The 18,987-nt window shown below is 41.1% G+C and overlaps 1 pseudogene; it reads left to right on the top strand.

Annotated features, from left to right (window-relative positions):
• The window catches only part of LOC122495255, a 55,141-nt pseudogene that overhangs the window by 23,846 nt on the left and 12,308 nt on the right, over window positions 1–18,987 (top strand).

Genomic DNA, 18,987 nt, shown 5'->3' with positions numbered 1-18,987 from the left:
GCCATTTACGTTTACACACTCACACTCATAGACTCCATAGCAAACTCACATTTGTGCATGCACTCATCAAATACAAGCACACACTCACATTTACACACACTCGCCTGTACTCCCGCACTGCCAGTTCTGTGTATGTAATTACATTCAAAGAGTCTGCATGCACATGTGGGTCTTGACAATGTCCTCACATGTTGGAAGAATACAGGCATCTCCTGACCTTGGATGCCTGAAAATGGGGGGCACTTTCCACCTTTTTTTTACTTCTTCCATCCCTGCAACAACTCTGAAAGATGACATTTACCACATGCAGTATCTTAAACTGCTGTGAGCATTGCCACTGCAGGGGCAGGTGAATAGGGCATATTTGGAAGGTTACAGGCGTGTGATAGAGTAGGGTCCAAATGAGGCCAGAGGGAGGAGGTTATAGGTAGTGTGCAGAGAGCATGGGAGCATGGAGAAACAGATGCAAAACTCTTCAAAAACATATGATGCCATAGTACTTGGTAAATATAGACAGATACAGAAAAGCAAGGGGGAAAGGCTAAAATGAACCCTGAAGTATGGGAACAGAGTCAGGGACATCAGTATGAGAGAAGTGAGCTGTAGGTAAGTAAATAAAATGGGAAAGAGAAAACTAGATCTGTGTGAGGACAGGTAATTCCCAGGTTGTTCTACTCAGAGAGTCTAAGAGCAATGACATTCCAGTAGCAAGGAGAACACTCAGCACCCACATCTTGGTTTCTAACACTATTCTCTAAAAAAAAAAAAAAAAAAAAAAAAAAAAAAGGCTCCTTGGTGTTATGGCTGATTCTGTGGCAGGAGCAGGGAAAATACAAGATGAGCCTGGGGGACCTTGTAGTGCCAGAATGTTAAGAGTAAGGAAGTAATAAAAAAAAATGGGGACATATCAAAGGGATGTAATAGCCAAACCTGAAACAGCTCCTGCCTCCTGTTACCAAATCTCTGATACCAACTGGGTGTCCTTCAATTCAATATAATTCTGACTTTATCTGGTGTTAGTAGAGACCCCACAAGTTAAGGACAAAGTCCTGCCTGGGACTTCCCCCACTTCAGACACCAGTCACAAGTCAGGCATTCCCAAACCTCCCACGCATCTCCAGCCAACTACAAATTTAAGGCTTCCTCTGATCCCCTCTTGTTCAATATTTGCAGGGAAGACTCGCAGAATTCGGAAAGTGCTATATGTATGATAATCCTTGATAAAGTTATTTGGTATATTGGGACACAAAAAATGGAGGCCACCCCAGGTGCCTGACCCACATCACAAATCTAAACCAGCCTGCTCTTATGTGAAATATCAGCAAAGAAACCTAATATATACCAATCACAGACCTCTAACTTAGTTTCAGCTGGCCGACCTTATACTGGAAAATAGCAGTTCTGTTCTTCTAAGGAAATCCCCGACCTCCTAGCCAAACATGCTCTGTTTCTGCACTGCCTCTTCTAAAAGTCAATCTTGCCCCAAATCCATCAGAAAGAGCACTCCATTCCCTGCATGGGAGGCTCTATCCTCCCCAAATCAAGGGTTGTCTTCCCTGGAATAAAGACAGCAAACTCGTTACTAAATTGTTTTAGTTTTGTCATTTCACATGTTATTGTGAAGGATAGCAGTAAAGAGCCACATGAAGGCATCCACAGGGCAAAGTTTGGGAGGACTGCCCATACAGTAGCTTTTGTCCCCCACAAAGAAGCTCCCAGGAGCTCCTCCAGGTGTTTAATCAGGGCTTCACTACCTAGACTTGGTTGATTAAATCATTGGCCACATGACTGAACTCAATCCCCAGTCAGCCTCCTTCCTCTCCCTAGGAGTTGGGCTGCTGATCATTTCCATTCAATCACATAGTTGGTCTTTCAGAGGTGTCCAGTCCCCCATTTTGAAGTTCTGTGGGGAACCCTTGCCCAGAGTTGCCTCCTTAGTGTAATAAGGACACGCCTACCACTTAGGAAATCTTAAAGGTTTCTGAAGCTCTGAGCCAGGAACTTGAGACAAAGACCAGGTGAGTGTGTGTGTGTGTGTGTGTGTGTGTGTGTGTGTGTTCATGTTTATTTTTGGGAGAAAGAGTGCATGCACACACACAAGAGTGGGAGGGGCAGAGAGAGAGGGAGACACAGAATCCGAAGGAGTCTCCAGGCTCTGATCTATCAAAACAGAGCCCAATGTGGGGCTTGGACCCACAAGCTGTGAGACCATGACCTGAGCTGAAATTGACTGCTTCCCTGATGGAGCCACCCAGGTGCCCCCTGAGTGTACTTTATACCACAGCTTCCAATGACCAAAGCTTGAACAATCTAAGCAACGAAATAATTTGCAGAGCATTGAAGTATAACACAAGGTATAAAATAAGTATAAATGAGTTCATGCTGATATGAGTAACCAATTGAATAAACACATAAATGAAGGAGAAGTGACACAGCTTCCACACAGAAGAATGGCAGATAACAAATGTGGCTACTTAGCCCTCCAGGATGTGGAGCTTAGTTCAACAGCACACCCCTACCCTCAAGTACCATCTTCCCCCACCGCCCCCACACTTGACTGTGGGCTGTGTTTAGAGTTTCCCAAAGAATAGAGTATGGAAAGGCATGCATGGTAATTTTACAGTGGAGGAGTCTGGTGAACATGACCTTAACTAACTGATCACGATTAACATCATCCAAGGTAACTCGTGTTAATTGCAAGAAACCTCTCAGACTGTATGCCATGATGAGATGTGATATTCTTCTCAAGAATCCATAAACGCAGTCTATCCAGGAGAACAACTTCAGGGGCGCTTGGGTGGCTCAGCTGGTCGAGCGACTGACTCTTGATTTCAGCTCAGGTCATGATCTCACAGTTAGTGGGATCAAGCCCCAGGTCAGGCCCTGCGCTGATCGCGTGGAGCCTGCTCGGGATTCTTTCTTTCCCTCTTTCTGCCCCCCTGTCCTCCCTATCAAATAAATAAACTTAAGGAAAAGAAAAAGAAAACTTCTGAGAAATTCAACTTTAGAGGCATTCTAAAATGTGAGGGACCAGTACACCTCAAACGTGTGATGAAAAACAAGGAAAGTGTGAGAACATGTCACTGAGCAGAGGAGACTGGGGGAGACAGGACAATTCCATGTATGTGATATCCCGGATTGGATGTTGATAGGGAAAAATGAACGTGTTAAAACAGTTGAAATGTAAATAAAGTCTGAAGTTTAGTTAACTGTGACATACCGATGTTGGTTCCTTAGTTTTGACAAATGAACAATGATAAAGTTAAGATGGTAGCATTTGGGGTACTGGGTGAGCGCCATTTTGGAACTCTCAATGTTATCTTTACAAATTTTCTGAAAATCTAAAGTTATTCCAAACTAAAATATTTATCTAAAAAAACCTTGCAAGTGCTTATGATTTATTAACAATTAGATTAAAATATTTCTTTAAAAACATTTTTTAGAGTTTCGTTAGTTTAGAGAGAGAGAGAGAGAGAGAGAGAGAGAGAGAGCGAGCGAGCAGGGGTGAAACAGAGACAGAGCTGTCAGCACAGAGCCAGATGTGGGGCTCAAACTCACAAACTGCGAGGTCGTGACCTGAGCCAAAGTCAGATGCCCAACTGACTGAGCCACCCAGGTGCCCCTGAAATCTTTGTTCTTTAATTTTTTTATTTTTAATTAATCTCTACACCCAATATCAGGCTCAAAGTCACCATCTGGAGATTAAAAGACGCATACTCTACTGGCTGAGCCAGCCAGACCCCCCCTAAAATAGTTCTATGTTTTAGTTAATATCTTTTTTTCCTTTCAGTGCTGTCTATATTGCCCTGGTGGTGATTTCAAAAGTGATACTATCCCTTGTTAAACAAAATATGTTCATATACTCCACCTTCAAATTGCTACTCGTCTCCTGCACCAAGCCACCAAGCTTGATGAAATGGTCCTCCATAACCTCAAGCTGGAAAAGCAGAAGTCCATCTTGAAATCTCTTTCTCACCAACACAGCCAACTGCCATCAAGATTTAACACAGAACAGTCTACCTTGTAAACATCTCAAAAGTCATTCAGTCTTTTCCCACATACGCAATCTGTTTACTGGTTGCACCTGCACCCTTTCTAAAATTCAGCTGACACCTCTTCCTATGTTCCTCTTTGTGTCCCGCAGTTTACTCTTCAAATGTTGACCAGAAAATATTTTAATTAAAGCACTCATCTTGCTCCATAAATGTTATCATATTTCAAACATTCCCAATATCTCTTAGATATGAGGCATAATATTCACAACATAGCCTCCAAAGCCAACAATAAGTAAAACCTAGTTTTCCCTCCACCTTCACCCCAGGCCATTTGCGTCAGAAATCAGGATTTACAATTCCACTCTCAGGTACATCTTGGGAAAATTTAATATCTCAATATGAAAGTTCAAAGATATTTCCAGTATGTTCACATTATTTCAGGACTGTTTTATGGAATCTTAACTTCTCCACTGTTACCATTAATAAAAATACAACTATATAAGCACACACATATTAATTATAGAGGATTTCTTGTACCATGATCTTTATTATTTCATATCAGGCTGGTGTCAGTGGGTCTCATTCACCCCTCTCTCTGCATGGAAACTGGAACATATTTGTTCTTAACATTATTTGAGGTCTCAGGGCATCCATGGCTGAACTGGTGGAAGACTATTATATTTCCATGATGAGATGAGGGAATTATGTATTTCTTTCACAGCAGACACAGTACACACAGCCTGAACATGCTGGGGTCATGGTTCATGAGAACAAAAGGACTAATAGTTGAAAAACATGCAGTGATTAGTACAGTGATATTCACCAGCCACCAACTAGAATTATTCAAGAGAGCCAAGTAAACACAAATGATGGACAAAATGGCATAAAATGATACAAAGGTGGTCACCAAAACAAGGATGCTTTGGGTGGCTCTAGTCTCACGGTCTCACTGGAGAGCTTGGTGGGGGACAGATTGCTCTTATGGATGCATTGGACCCTCTGTGCCAGTGAATAAGAAAAACCAAGGAGTTGCTGGGCAGGGTCATGTGTCCCAAAACCAAAATGTATGGAAAATATCACTGCTGCATCTAATGAGCCTGTGATCTTGTCTATACACTGTGAAGCACAACAATATCCCAAATCACTTTTTTTGGATAATAGTTTTGTTGTTCCATTTACCAGCCATATAAATAGGAAAAAACATGTTTACCAACATGCAGAACACCCCCGCATAGGATACTGGAGGGGCCAATGTACTTTGGAGCTTTCACTTTAAGCTCTGCCCACCTGGAGTTCCCAGGGCTGATCGTGATGGCCTGGAAGACACTCAAGGGGCAGGTGGAACAAAGGGACATACCTCTGGCCACTCCGTAAACATATAAAAGAACGTAGCATCCATAACAAATGGTGAAATGTTTCAGCCCTAGCGCTGCCATGGTCTCTGGGATTCCTCTAGGGAGAACGGGCAAGGAGTTGGCTACACTCAGGTGCTTGAGAACCAACTTTGTGGATCTCGGCTTGCATCCTCTGCAGCAAAGGGACATCTAATGATAGAAGAGTGAGAAATTGATCAGGATTCCAATGACTATCTGGGATAGGAAGATCACTGCTATATTCAAATGCACTGAAACCAGTCTGTCGTTGTCCAGAACTCAATATTCAAATTCACAGGCAGAGAGTTCTGCATTAAAGTATGAATTTCAGGCTACACTTTCATGGAAAATAAAATCTCACCTTATCTCTCCTGTTCCCTGAGAATGAACATCTAAACTATATTGTCTTTCGTTAAGAGATTTCCCAAGTTACATGTGTGTCTTTTAATAGCACTTATAATGTGTGGGTCACTGTTATTACTGCTTTCCCTATTGTAACTTATATAATATTCACAACCCTATGAGTTAGGAACTAACATTACTCTCATTCTGTGGATGAGGAGAATTTAACCACGGGAAGTTAAATAACTCATCTAAATAGAAGTAGAATCAGGATTTGAACCTGGGTAGCCTAGTTTCAATGACATGAATGTTTCCTACTGTACTATACTATGCCAGGAAACTCGTCATGGGTATACACATACACACAGACACCTTCTCACATTTTAAATTTATTTTCCTTAATAAACCTGTTTTGATCACTTCCCACTTTTTTAAAGTGTTCTTTTTGACCAATATAACTAAGGAACAGTTTCAAAGGCCTTAATAAATTATAGATGCACTGAACAATTTTATATGAGCCAATCTGATTTATGTAATGTAGACAAATGTCAGGATGGCAGCAGAAAACTCATTTCATTTTTTGCCTGGACCAAAGGTACAATGATATCTGTAAGAGAAATTATTGTGCAGAACTGCACTGTGTGCTAATATATGGGGCATAAAACTCACATAGTGATAAAGCATATTTGGGCAGAAAATATTAATCCTACTTAAATACATATTAATCAGTGTATGTTTGTTATTTTAGAATAAACAAACTGAAACTTGAACTAATATTTGATTTGAAAATGCAATTAAAGTATAATACAAACATGCAAAATGGAATTTGAAGACTTGGAATCTTGGGCATTTAATAAATTGAAAATCAAGAGAAGTGAATAGTGAGTTGGGAATAGTCTTGAAACGATTTTAAACCAGAAGAAATATAGCTTAATATTGCTTTTTTCCTTGATGAGATTATATTTTTAAATTAATCCATCATATTAAAATTAAATTAATATATAAACATAAAGTCCTTAATCTTTTGCTCTTTAAAACCCTCTATAGTGACATTAGCTTTTTCTTAAAGGACCTTTCCTTATTTTAGGAAACAAGATTGTCTCACTGATCAAGAGACCACAGAGATTTTCAGTAGAGACATATTTACTCTCTCTATTAAGCGCATCATACTCAAGTTACAGAAGAATAAATTTCAGCAATTCCCATTCAGACAACTGTTTCTACTGTTTCTGCTGTATTTCAATTAGTTCCATCATACTCATTATCACACACACATGTCTTTAGAGAAATCACATTATTGCTCCTGAAAATGTCTCTGTGACCCTTGCACACTGTATGGCAGATCAATTCTGAAAGTATAATCTTTTTTTTTTTTTTTTTAAGTAGGCTGTCAATTCCCAGCACTGGCTTGAACTTATGACCCCAAGATCAAGACCTGAGCTGAGATCAACAGTTGGATGCTTCAATGACTGAGCCACCCAGGTGGCCCCTGAAATTATAATCTTGAAGTATCTTTCTTCTTTTTTTTTTTTTTCAACATTTATTTATTTTTGGGACAGAGAGAGACAGAGCATGAACAGGGGAGGGGCAGAGAGAGAGGGAGACACAGAATCGGAAACAGGCTCCAGGCTCTGAGCCATCAGCCCAGAGCCTGACGCGGGGCTCGAACTCCCGGACCGCGAGATCGTGACCTGGCTGAAGTCGGACGCTTAACCGACTGCGCCACCCAGGCGCCCCAATCTTGAGGTATCTTAAAATTCAGACTCTGAGCGCACTTGGATCAAACACGAAGAACCCCGTCAATGAGGATTTTGTTAAATTATGTTAGCAGCAGTCATGCACTGATTGAGCAGTCTCTCTCACAAGCTCAGCCTGTGCCGGAAGATTCTTTTCCCAGACATGCTCGCCTACCCAGACTCCTACTGCATCTCCTAACCTTAGAGACTAAATTAGAAGATACTCATAGACTCCTTCCTGCCACAAGAACTGGGAGCTGGGTGTAAAGTAGCAGGCAAAGCATGTGTGGGAGGGAGGAAGCCAAACCCTGAGATAGAGGTTAGTGATTCTGTGACCTCACCTCCCCAAAGAATTGCCATCAACATGTCAGCTGTAGTGACAATGTTGTTTCAACACTTGGGGAGCTGAGAATGGTTCTGAAAAATTCTTTAATTACCAGGACCTATTAGAAGTTTCTAGTGAGCGTATCCAAAGAGACAGCTGGAGTGTTTGAGAGCGACTCTTCCTTTTCCATTATTCTTGGAAGCAGACAGGGTGTCCCATGGAAGGAGGAAATGCTGAGGTCTGAGCCATGAGAGACCAGTGGAGAAGCATATGTGCCTCACTGGATTCTGTGCTTCCCTGAGAATTTCTCTTACCCCAGTCTAATTCTTGGTTAATCCTCAGACCCAACTACCACCACCATTTAACTTATGGGCAGAAAGAAAGAATTCTCCAAATGACCCAAGAAGGATTTTCTATTTTTAAAATTTTCAATAAGTGCAATACATTCAAAATTTTCAATAAATGCAAATAAAGAACATGATGCCAAGAAGTGAAATTAAATATTTGTCCTGCTTCCCCAACTCAAAACAAATTAACTAGAAAGCCTGTATAAAATGGACATTTTCTAAGAAAATACATTTTATCAAAATTTACTTCAGTAAGATAAGGAGTCCAAACACACCAATATCCATAGAGAAGAGGAAGACATTTATCAGAGTCCCTCATAAATGAAAGCACCCGGATCACATTAGCAGCCAGATTCTTCCACTCTTTTATATAGCAGATAAGCTAATGCTACTTACTCAAGAGCATCAGAGAGGAAGTAAAATTTCCAAATTATCTTTATACATCACATAAAATTCTGATACTGAAACATCCTAAAGTTTGTACCAAAAAGAATACCACAGAAAGATGTTACCTCTTCTGACAGATGGTACCATGTAAAATAAATATAGCCAAAACCCCTGAAAAATCATATAAAAATATGATCAGCAAAGAATTTGTGCCTAAAATTCAAGGATGATTCACTATTAGGAAACTCATTAATATACTGTATCACATTTATGAAGAGAAATCAAGAAATCTTACTCATAGTTACAAAAACATTATTTGGAGGAATTCATCATGTAAGAATGTTAAATCAAAACACTTGAAATTAGGAAATTCTTTAGGATCTTTCCCAACTTGACAAAACAAAGTCTTCGTCTTGCTCATAGGGAAGTGCTAGATATATCCACTAAGGCCAGAAAACCACACTAAAAAAGTACATGGTCACCGGTTGTATACATTTGTCATTTTGTTGGAGGTTTAGCCAGGGCAACTTAAAATGGCATAGGAATGAGAAAGAAGGACGTAGAACTATGTTTGCAAATGATACAAGTATGCCTCTGGAAACACAAAGGAACTCCTAGAAAAATCCACTTTGAAAAATAATTCAGTAAGCTAATAGGCTATAGTACTGATACAGAAAAACAATAGCCTTTTTGCACATAGACTATTTGTTTTAAAGATTTTGTTTTTAAGTAATCTCTACACCCAACATGGGGTTCAAACTCATGATCCCAAGTTCAAGAGTTGCACATTCCACCAACTGAGCCCCACAGGCACCCCTATACATAGACTAGAATATTTTTGTACAATAGCTGATGTACAACAAACAATCATTTACAAGTTATAGTAGCAGGGCCAGCAATTACAAGGGTATAACATAAAATAGGGGTGCCTGGGTAGCTCAGTGAGTTCAGTGTCCAACTTGGGCTCAGGTCACGATCTCTTGGTTCCTTGGTTTGAGCCATGAGTCGGGTTCTGTGCTGACAGCTCAGAACCTGGAGCCTGCTTCAGATTCTGTGTCTCCCTCTCTCCATCTGCCCCTCTCGGACTTGCGCTCTCTCTCTCAAAAATAATAAACATTTTTAATTTTATTTTTTTATTTTTTTTAACGTTTATTTATTTTTGAGACAGAGAGAGACAGAGCATGAATGAGGGAGGGTCAGAGAGAGAGAGAGGGAGGGAGACACAGATTCCGAAACAGGCTCCAGGCTCTGAGCCGTCAGCACAGAGCCCGACGCGGGGCTCGAACTCACCTACCATGGGATCATAACCTGAGCCGAAGTCGGAGGCTTAACCGACTGAACCACCCAGGCGCCCCAAACATTTTTTTAAAAAAATAGTGTAACCTACAGACTTCAAGCTGTATTACAAAGCTGTAATCATCAAGACAGTATGTTACTGGCATAAAAACAGACACTCAGATCAATGGAACAGAATAGAGAACACAGAAATGGACCCACAAACATATGGCCAACTAATCTCTGACAAAACAGGGAAGAATATCCAATGGAATAAAGACAGTCTCTTCAGCAAGTGGTGCTGGGAAAACTGGATAGCAACATGCAGAAGAATTAACCTGGACCACTTTCCTATACTGTGCACAAAAATAAACTCAAAATGGATGAAAGACCTCAATGTAAGACAGGAAGCCATCAAAATCCTCAATGAGAGAGCAGGCAAAAACCTCTTTGATCTTGGCCACAGCAACTTCTTACTCAACACGTCTTCAGAGGCAAGGGAAACAAAAGCAAAAATGAACTACTGGGACCTCACCAAAATAACAACCTTCTGCACAGAGAAGGAAACAATCAGCAAAACTAAAAGGCAACTGATGGAATGGGAGAAGATATTTGCAAATGACATATCAGATAAAGGGTTAATGTCCAAAATTTATAAAGAACTTATCAAATTCAACACCCAAAAAACAAATAATCCAGTGAAGAAATAAAGACATGAATAGACACTTTTCCAAAGAAGACATCCAGATGGCCAACTGATACATGAAAAAATGCTCAGCATCACTCACCATCAGGGAAATATAAATCAAAACCACAATGAGATACCACCTCACACCTGTCAGAATGGCTAACATTAACAACTCAGACAACAATGGATGCTGGCGAGGATGTGGAGAAAGAGGATCTCTTGTGCACTGCTGGTGGGAATGCAAGCTGGTGCAGCCACTCTGGAAAATAGTATGGAGGTTCCTCAAAAAACTAAAATAGAACTACACTACAACCCAGCAATTGCACTACTAGGCATTTATGCACGGGATACAGGTGTGCTGTTTTGAAGGGGCACATGCACCCCAATGTTTATAGCAGCACTATCAACAATAGCCAAAGTATGGAAAGAGCCCAAATGTCCATCAACAGATGAATGGATAAAGAAGACGTGCCACACACACACACACACACACACACACACACACACACAAAATGGAGTATTACTGGCAATCAAAAAGAATGAAATCTTGCCATTTGCAACTTCGTGGATGGAACTAGATGGTATTATGCTAAGTGAAATTAGTCAGAAAGACAAATATCATGACTTCACTCATATGAGGACTTTAGGACACAGAACAGATGAACACAGGGAAGGGAAGTAAAAATAATATAAAACGGGGACAAAACATAAGAGACTCTTAAATATGGAGAAGAAAGAGGGTTACTAGAGGGGTTGTGGGAGGGGGGATGGGCTAAATGGGTAAGGGGCATAAAGGAATCTATTCCTGAAATCACTGTTGCACTATATGCTAACTAACTTAGATGTAAATGAAAAAAATAAAAATAAACAAATAAATAAATAACAAAAGAAAACAAAAAATAGTGTATCCTAAAATGAAATACGAGCACGTGGGTGTCTCAGTCAGTTGAGTGGCCAACTCCTGGTTTCATCCCAGGGAGTGATACATCCACCTCCATGCTGAGCATGGAGACTGCTTGGAATTCCTCCCCCCCCCTTCCCTCTTCCTACCCTCTCTCTCTTGCATTCTAAATAAAAAAACAAGTAACTTTAAAAAATGAAATATACTAACTAGGAATGAATCTAACAAAATATGTAAAGCCTATATGGCGAAAAAAATAAAACATTCCTGAAATACATGAAAGTAGAAATAAATGAAAGTAAATTTACATCATGTTCCTGGGTAGAAAAACTCAATATTATAAAAAGGTCAATTCTTCTTAAAGTAACTTATAAATTTAATTGGATCCTGACATACATACCATCAGCCAGTTTTTTGAACTAACAATGTTACTGCAAAAATCTTATAGAATATTGAACAAAAAACAATACACACAAAAACTCTTTTAAAAACCCAAAATGAGTATGGTTATCCTTATGAGATGTTTATTTATGAACAGACTATTAGATCAGTGAAGTTAAAAATTCAGAAGTATGCCAAAGTGCATAAGAAAAGTTAATACCCAGCAAAAACTACAGTAGGTATAACATTATTAATGCTTGGCATTTGGTAACTGGGGATTCCTACCAAAATGACAATAAGTGTTCTTATTCTTCACATCCTACAGCGGGATAAAGGTCAAACAAAAGAGAAGTCTATACAGTAAAAAATAATTAAAAATGATTAAATACCTTCCTAAGACCTGCTTCTCAAGCACCTGACTGTAGCCAACCTCTGGCTCATCATCATTAAAGACGTTGCTCAGCAACACTTTTGGCTTGAAAAATATCTTCGTTGAGTTTTGATGCAACTTGTTTTGTATGTTCAGAGTGGCCACTGGTGTATCCCATTGGCACCACCTGCTTCTGGAGTGTCTTCCAGGACACTACGATGGCCCCAGGAACTCCAAGATGATAGAACTTAAAATAAAAGCTCTGTGTGCCTAACAATCAGCGGCTGGATCCTAACTGTGCTGGCAAATACCACTATCTTCTTGTGACTGACAATGAACAGTGGAAACATTATATAGAAATATGACTGGGGGTGCTGAATAACAAGATCACACAATCAGCACTTGCCCTACTTTTAACATTCTCTACTGTCAGACATTTGGGATTCACGATCTGGGCCAGCAACTCCATAGTTTTCAAGCTCTTAAGATACAAGCAGTGGGTCCAGCACATTCACAGGACAACATCTCCAGAATTTCCCCAGAAGTGAGGGCTACCCAAGGCATCCTTGTCTTGATAAGCACCTTTGTATCGTTTTATGCTCTCTCTTCAACCTTTTTATTTGGCTCTCTCTGAAAACCCCAGTTGCTGGGTCATGAACCCCTCTGATCTAATCACTCCACGTTTGTTTTTTGTTTTGTTTTGTTTTGTTTTAACAATCAGCCCTTCTGTTCTCTGGAGTCCTGACCTCATTGTGTCCCGGGTCATCTCTGCATGTTGCAGAAAGAATACACAGCCTCTAAAATGACAAGATACCTATAAATTATTGTAAACTGTTAAACAATGTGTAGTCATTTGTTCATTCACTCCTTGCAGAGATTTAAGCACTGGAGGGGGCAGTCACATAACAGAGAGGGTGTGAAAAGCAAATACAGCCAGCACCACCTTCAGAATTTCCACAGGAAACAGAAGAGGAGCTATTAACTTGCATATTTCGTATTAAAAATTATTAAGAGTGTATATGATGCTACTGAAGATGTGAAAAACTAGCTTTACTATTTGCTTGTATTATTCACGTAAAGAACAGACATCCTTACCACATGTCTCTGGAAATATTTCAAAACCAGTATTTCATCAGTACTAGGAAAAGTTAAGTATCTCTGAAAGAGTACACATTTTAGAAGCTACATTAACTGCACTTCACACGAAGCATTCAGAAACAGAAAACGAAGCGATCAGTTAAAATAATCTAATTTTCTAGGCACCTGGCTGGCTCAGTTGGTTAATTAAGCCTCAGACTCTTGGTTTTGGTTCAGGTCATGATCTCAGGATTTGTGAGATCCAGCCCAGAGTGGGGGTAGTGGGGGGTGGGCAGAGGGCTCTGCTCAGAGCCTGCTTGTGTTTCTAGATCTAGCTCTCTGCCCCTCCCTTGCTTGCACTTGCCCCTGTACTCTCCCACAAAATAAATACATATTTAAAAATCTAATTTTCAAGTAAAAACTAGTCTTCCAAAAGAAGTGAAAAAAATTTTAAACTAAAATTGCAATGATATTTAGTAATTAAAGGTTAAGCAAAATACAGGTGCCATCTGGTAGGTCTCAAAGGCGTTTGGATTTATAATTCATCTCGAAGGTGTGGATTCCAATATCAAATAAAGATAGAAAAATTGATAACCCACAGAGGCAGAAATGTTTGCTTCTTTAAAGCAATGTCCCAACCCTCACCCCCCACAGCCCAGAGCCTGGCCTGGAACCCCCAGGAGAGCAGAAGGGCCAATGGGGAGAAGTGACAGTTCAGTGAAAATTACAACTAGTACCAAACTGCACATTCCCCACAGAAGAGTTTTGCATGTCGCATTCTAGCGTCCATCACCGATACTGACCACCCGGCTTTAACTTCATTAAACAAGGAGCTGTCACTGTCCGGGTCTCAGTCGCCCCACGAGGACCCCCGGCCCCAGGTAGCATCGCTGCTCCGCCTCTCCCGCTGGAGGCCAATCTCCACCGCTCCATGGGCTAAAAATGTTTCCATGGGCACCGTGATCAACTTGTCAAATACCACCACTCCCAACAGAAGCGGCCCACCCTTCCCTAGCCTTGTGCCCAGCCTGGCTCCAAACGACACCAGCGGGACTGGAAGGAATCCAAGAGCAGAACCCGAAACCGCGGGGCAGGAAGGACAAACAGAAGACCAAACAGCAGGCCCCCGTGTGGTGTAAGGCAGGAGACCCAGCGCGCCGGGGTCCCGCCCACACCCGCCGCTTCCGCAACCGCCCCGGCTCCGCCCTGAGAGCGCCCAGGCTGACCGACGAGACCCATGCGCATGCGCGCTTTCCTGCAGACCCGGAAGCCGATTTCCCGGAGCAACGGTTGCGCTCGGATGAGTGAGTCTCCATTTTTCTGGTTCTTGCCCTGGAGCGGCTCCTCGGGCCCCGCCTCCCCACCCAGGTTTCGGGGGCGCCTGGTAAGGTAAAATCTTTGAAACCTCTTATCCCTCTCGCTGGGAGTTCGTCCCTGTCGCCTCTCGCGGCGTGGCCATAAGACGTTCCGAGCCCAGTCAGTCGGTGCGGGTCACGGGCGTCTGCGTTCGTTTCCGATTAAAATCTCTCTGAGGCAGGTTCGGGCCCAGCCTTTCTGCTTTGGCCCTTACAGACCCCAGTCGCCTTGCCGGTCGTTTTCGTGCTCAGAACCTTTCTCTGACTCCCGAGTCTCCCCCCGGTCGCCACCCCCCACCCCCAACCGCGTCGAGCACAGTCGTCACTAGGGAGGTGGATGCACGCCCTTCGCCCCGCCGCTGGGAGGGCAGAGTGGGGGCAGAGATGGCGGGGAAAGACGCAGAAATCTGCGGAGTTAGAGGGTCATCGGAAAGTGTGGGGAGAAAGAACGGCGGGGATTGAAACAGAGGCCGTAATAGAGTGGTGTCAGACTGTTGGAGGAGTAATAGCGAGGGAGGGAAACAGAAATGGACAAAAGGACTGAAGATAAATAAGGACACAGAGAGACTTAACACAGAGAACAAAACGCGTAGTGAGTGGTCTGGGACAAAGCACAGGACCCAAACCCTGGTGAGTACTGAATTGATTGGGTATGGGATATTAAGTTGTGAAGTGCTGATTTGTGGCCCTGTGACCTCGTTAATTAAAATTTGGGAATTGTTTCAGTTATGCAGAAGAGAATGAGAGGTGTGAAACCAGGTGTTGGAGGCATCTGCACTTTCTAAGTATTGCATCAGAAGATAATTCCATTTGGAACCCTTACTCATCTAGAGGGCAGAGGCTTAGCTCAGTCACTTAATGGGGGAAGACTTTCTGTAACCACATGGTGCTTTTTACAATGGCCATTATTAACAGTACTATTTCTCTCTCCTTTTTTTATGGCTCATGGCATTCTTTTCTAAATTTGATGTATTCTCTTTATCTTCAATATCATAATCCATTGGATGTCTTTTTAATTTCCAAATTATTTTCCCTCTTAATTTTTATTGTTCAGATTATGAGTTTTACATGCTGTCTACTCTTTCACAAGTTGGAATTATTCTTTAATGTCTGGTAAATAACTTCATGGTATTTCGTTACATATCCATAAAGGATGTCGGTAATCTTTTAACACTCAAAACCTAGTTCAGGCAGTTAATTTAATATTCAACAGTTCTCTTCTTCCCTTAAGTGATCTTTTACATTACTGAGTTCTGAGCTGAAGTCTGCAACTAAGTAGATGTTCCCCTTAAGTTCCCTTTGTCTTTTCTGTACAGATGTTGAAGAATGGTCTGGATTGATGTGGAACTTTGTTCCAGCAGAGCCCATCCGTTTATGGTGCAGAGATTGCCCAGAGCTCATCTCCCCAGGTGACACTTGTTTGTGTTTTCCACTATCTATAACTATTTGTAATTTCATATAGTTTTTCTGGAAAAGAGGAATTAAATGGGTTTGATTAAACCCGTGAAAGAGAAGCTTCTCTTGTTCAGGAATATGAAAGGTAATCTCGAAAACCCTTTCTCATTAAACCTGTCCAGGCCACCATTTCAGAATTTACTTCCACCCAGTTCTGTTCATTCTACTCCGACTTCTTCAGGGTAACTTGGTAAAGTAACTCCCCCTCTGAGCCCCAGTGCACTCACCTGTAACATGAGTTGATAGACCAAGAATTCTGAACCTGAGGTAATAAGATCCCTGAAAGGATTTTCAAAGTTGGGTGTGTGTTTGTCTTTGGCAGTTTTCTGGGAGAGGGTGTGCAGTTGGAGTTTAAAATGTGACCCAGTTCCAAAAATAATGAAAACCAGTAAGAAAGAGGCAGTTGTATAGTCTTAGAGACAGGGATATGCCCCTGTCAGTTCCACCATCTCTCTGTATCATAACTAAATTTTCAAAACTTGATTGTGTCATCTTTTGACATTAAACCCACTTACAGCTTCCCATCACTATCAGGACAAAGATGTAAACTCTCAGTATAGTTACCAGGGAGTTCTGGAGCTCAGAGTTGTTCCAAATTGATGGCATGGACGGGCTTCCGTAGCCTGCATCAACCATTCATTGCATGCTGGCTGCCTAGGGAGGAGCCAAGGACTTGAAAGAGCCAGTTCCCTTTTGCTGAGTGCAAGGAGACAGCGGACAATGCAGTTGCATAGAGTGTGTATGTTTCAGCAGGAGTGGAGGGCTTTCTGGAAAAGTGGATGAAAAAATGCACTTGTTGGCTCCCTTTTAGATTTTATTGTCCCTGCATCCCTCCTGTTGCAGTAGGCAGCAAAGGACTTTTTCCCATAGTAAGTTTCTCCCCGTATGTGTATTGTGGCAGAGGAAGGGATTATGTTGATTCTACACATTAAACAACATTCCTTTTGTCACACAGTATAACCTTACCTAAGAAAGAAGGCTAGAAGAAGAGAGAGAAAAAGGAGGAATGGCCCTTCTCCAGGTAAAAGTCATATTTTTCGTTAATTGTTCTTCTTCTTAAAATGTCATATTTTGGACTTGTTAATCTTCTCTGTCTCCGAGATGTCCTGCCTAAATTGTTTACTCACACCCAGGGCCTTCTCCCGGTCTCCTCTCATCTCCATACAGAGTCCAACTCACTCTGACCCAGTGACATGGAACTTGGGAAGAGGCTCCTTTTCGATAGTCATCCTGTGAAGGATTTTCTACGTAGGCAAGGACTGGAGATGGGGAGTGGGCATTGTGGTGTCCCTGAGGTTAGGCAGTAAGGATTCTTCAGAGACCCCTTCTGGATGCCCTTTCAGCTCATATAAATAAATGAGGATTAAAGAGATTACATATGTAAGTAACGTATTAATGTGCACAAGTACCTGAGGAACCCTGGAAAATAAGACTGATGGAGGAAATTTGCTTTGTCTGATTTTACAAATGCCTTTTGATGTTAAATGAGGGAGTCCTTGTGCTTCTGACTCTACAATATTAATACTTTGGAATAGGATGGGAAGTTCAAAGTAGGAATAAAGAATAGAGTGAGCGTTTTGTTTTATTAACATTGGTTTTAAAGTATAGAATCAACCTACTTCTCTAACACTACATGTTCTTGAATTATTTATAGTGCATTCATCTCATAAAGACCATGGTGTTCTTTTAGGAACTCTTACACTGTGCATCTTTTAGATAAAAATGTTTCTAGTTTAACCAGACATAGGAGCAGAACTTTCTGTCATCAGAAAGGCTGGTGCTCAATTTTCATTTTACGAATTATTCTTAAATGTTATTATTTTTCTTTTGTATTAAACCCCCTAGTGTATATTTTTGTGGTTCAGATTCACACAGGGATGCATTTTAGAAACTAAGAAGTAAAATATCCCCTTCCCTGTCACATCTCCCACCATCACAGATTGTCTTCACCCAGAAGCTACGTTCTCTTTAGTGCAAATCTTCTAAAAATGCATTTACATATTGTAATGTGATTTTAGAATATATTCTTCAGTAAATGTTTTCTCATCATATTTTACTCTGCAGATTGAAATATTTACATACCATATGTCTTGAAGTTGTTCTCATGTTAGTAAACATAGAGATAACTGGTTTTTTAGATCCTTATTGGAACATTCTCTAAATGAAGAAACATGGGTCTTTTACAATTTCTTACTGTTACAAAGAATGTCATCGTGGCTGCTTCTGAGAAGGCTGACTTCACTACAGATATCTAAAGATATCTTATGATTGTACATCTTAAGTACGTTAATGATGGTCTTTCTGAGGAGGCCAGAGACATTCCACTTAATAAAGATTTAAATTTTTTTTTTTATATTTATTTCTGAGAGAGAGAGACAGAGCATGAGAGGGGAGGGGCAGAGCAAGAGAGGGACACAGAATCCGAAGCAGGCTCCAGGCTCTGAGCCATCAGCACAGAGCTCGACCTGGGCTCGAACCCACGAACTGCAAGATCATGACCCAACCCGAAGTCGTACGCTTAACCGACCGAGCCACCCAGGTGCTCACTAAATAAAGATTTTAAATCAACTGTCTTGAAAATCTTCAGCTAAAGGAAAACATGGAAGAGAACTAAGGAGTAGGAGAACAGTGTTTCAACACATAAAAAATGTCACTAAGGAGATAGAAATTATAGTAAAGGGATGGAATAGAAATTCTGGAGTTAGGCAAGTATAGACACCAAAACTCAAAATTCACTAGAGAGTTCATCAGCAGGTGGGCAATAAGAAAGAATCAGTGAACCTAAACATCGGTTAACTGAAATTATCAAGTGTGAGCAGAAGAAAGGGGACAAAAGCAGAATAAAAGGGAAAAAAAGAAAAATGAACAGAGACAAAGAAACCTCTGGGACACTATGAAGAATACTGATATACACGTAATAGGAGTCCCAGAACAAAGGATAAAGAAGAAAGGGGAGAAAGAATATTTGAAGAAATAAGAG

Source organism: Prionailurus bengalensis, chromosome E2 (assembly GCF_016509475.1).
Source record: "Prionailurus bengalensis isolate Pbe53 chromosome E2, Fcat_Pben_1.1_paternal_pri, whole genome shotgun sequence".
In the NCBI taxonomy this organism is placed as follows: Eukaryota; Metazoa; Chordata; class Mammalia; order Carnivora; family Felidae; genus Prionailurus; species Prionailurus bengalensis.
Note: the sequence above shows the minus strand (reverse complement) of the source record. Positions and strands in the feature narration are given on the sequence as shown.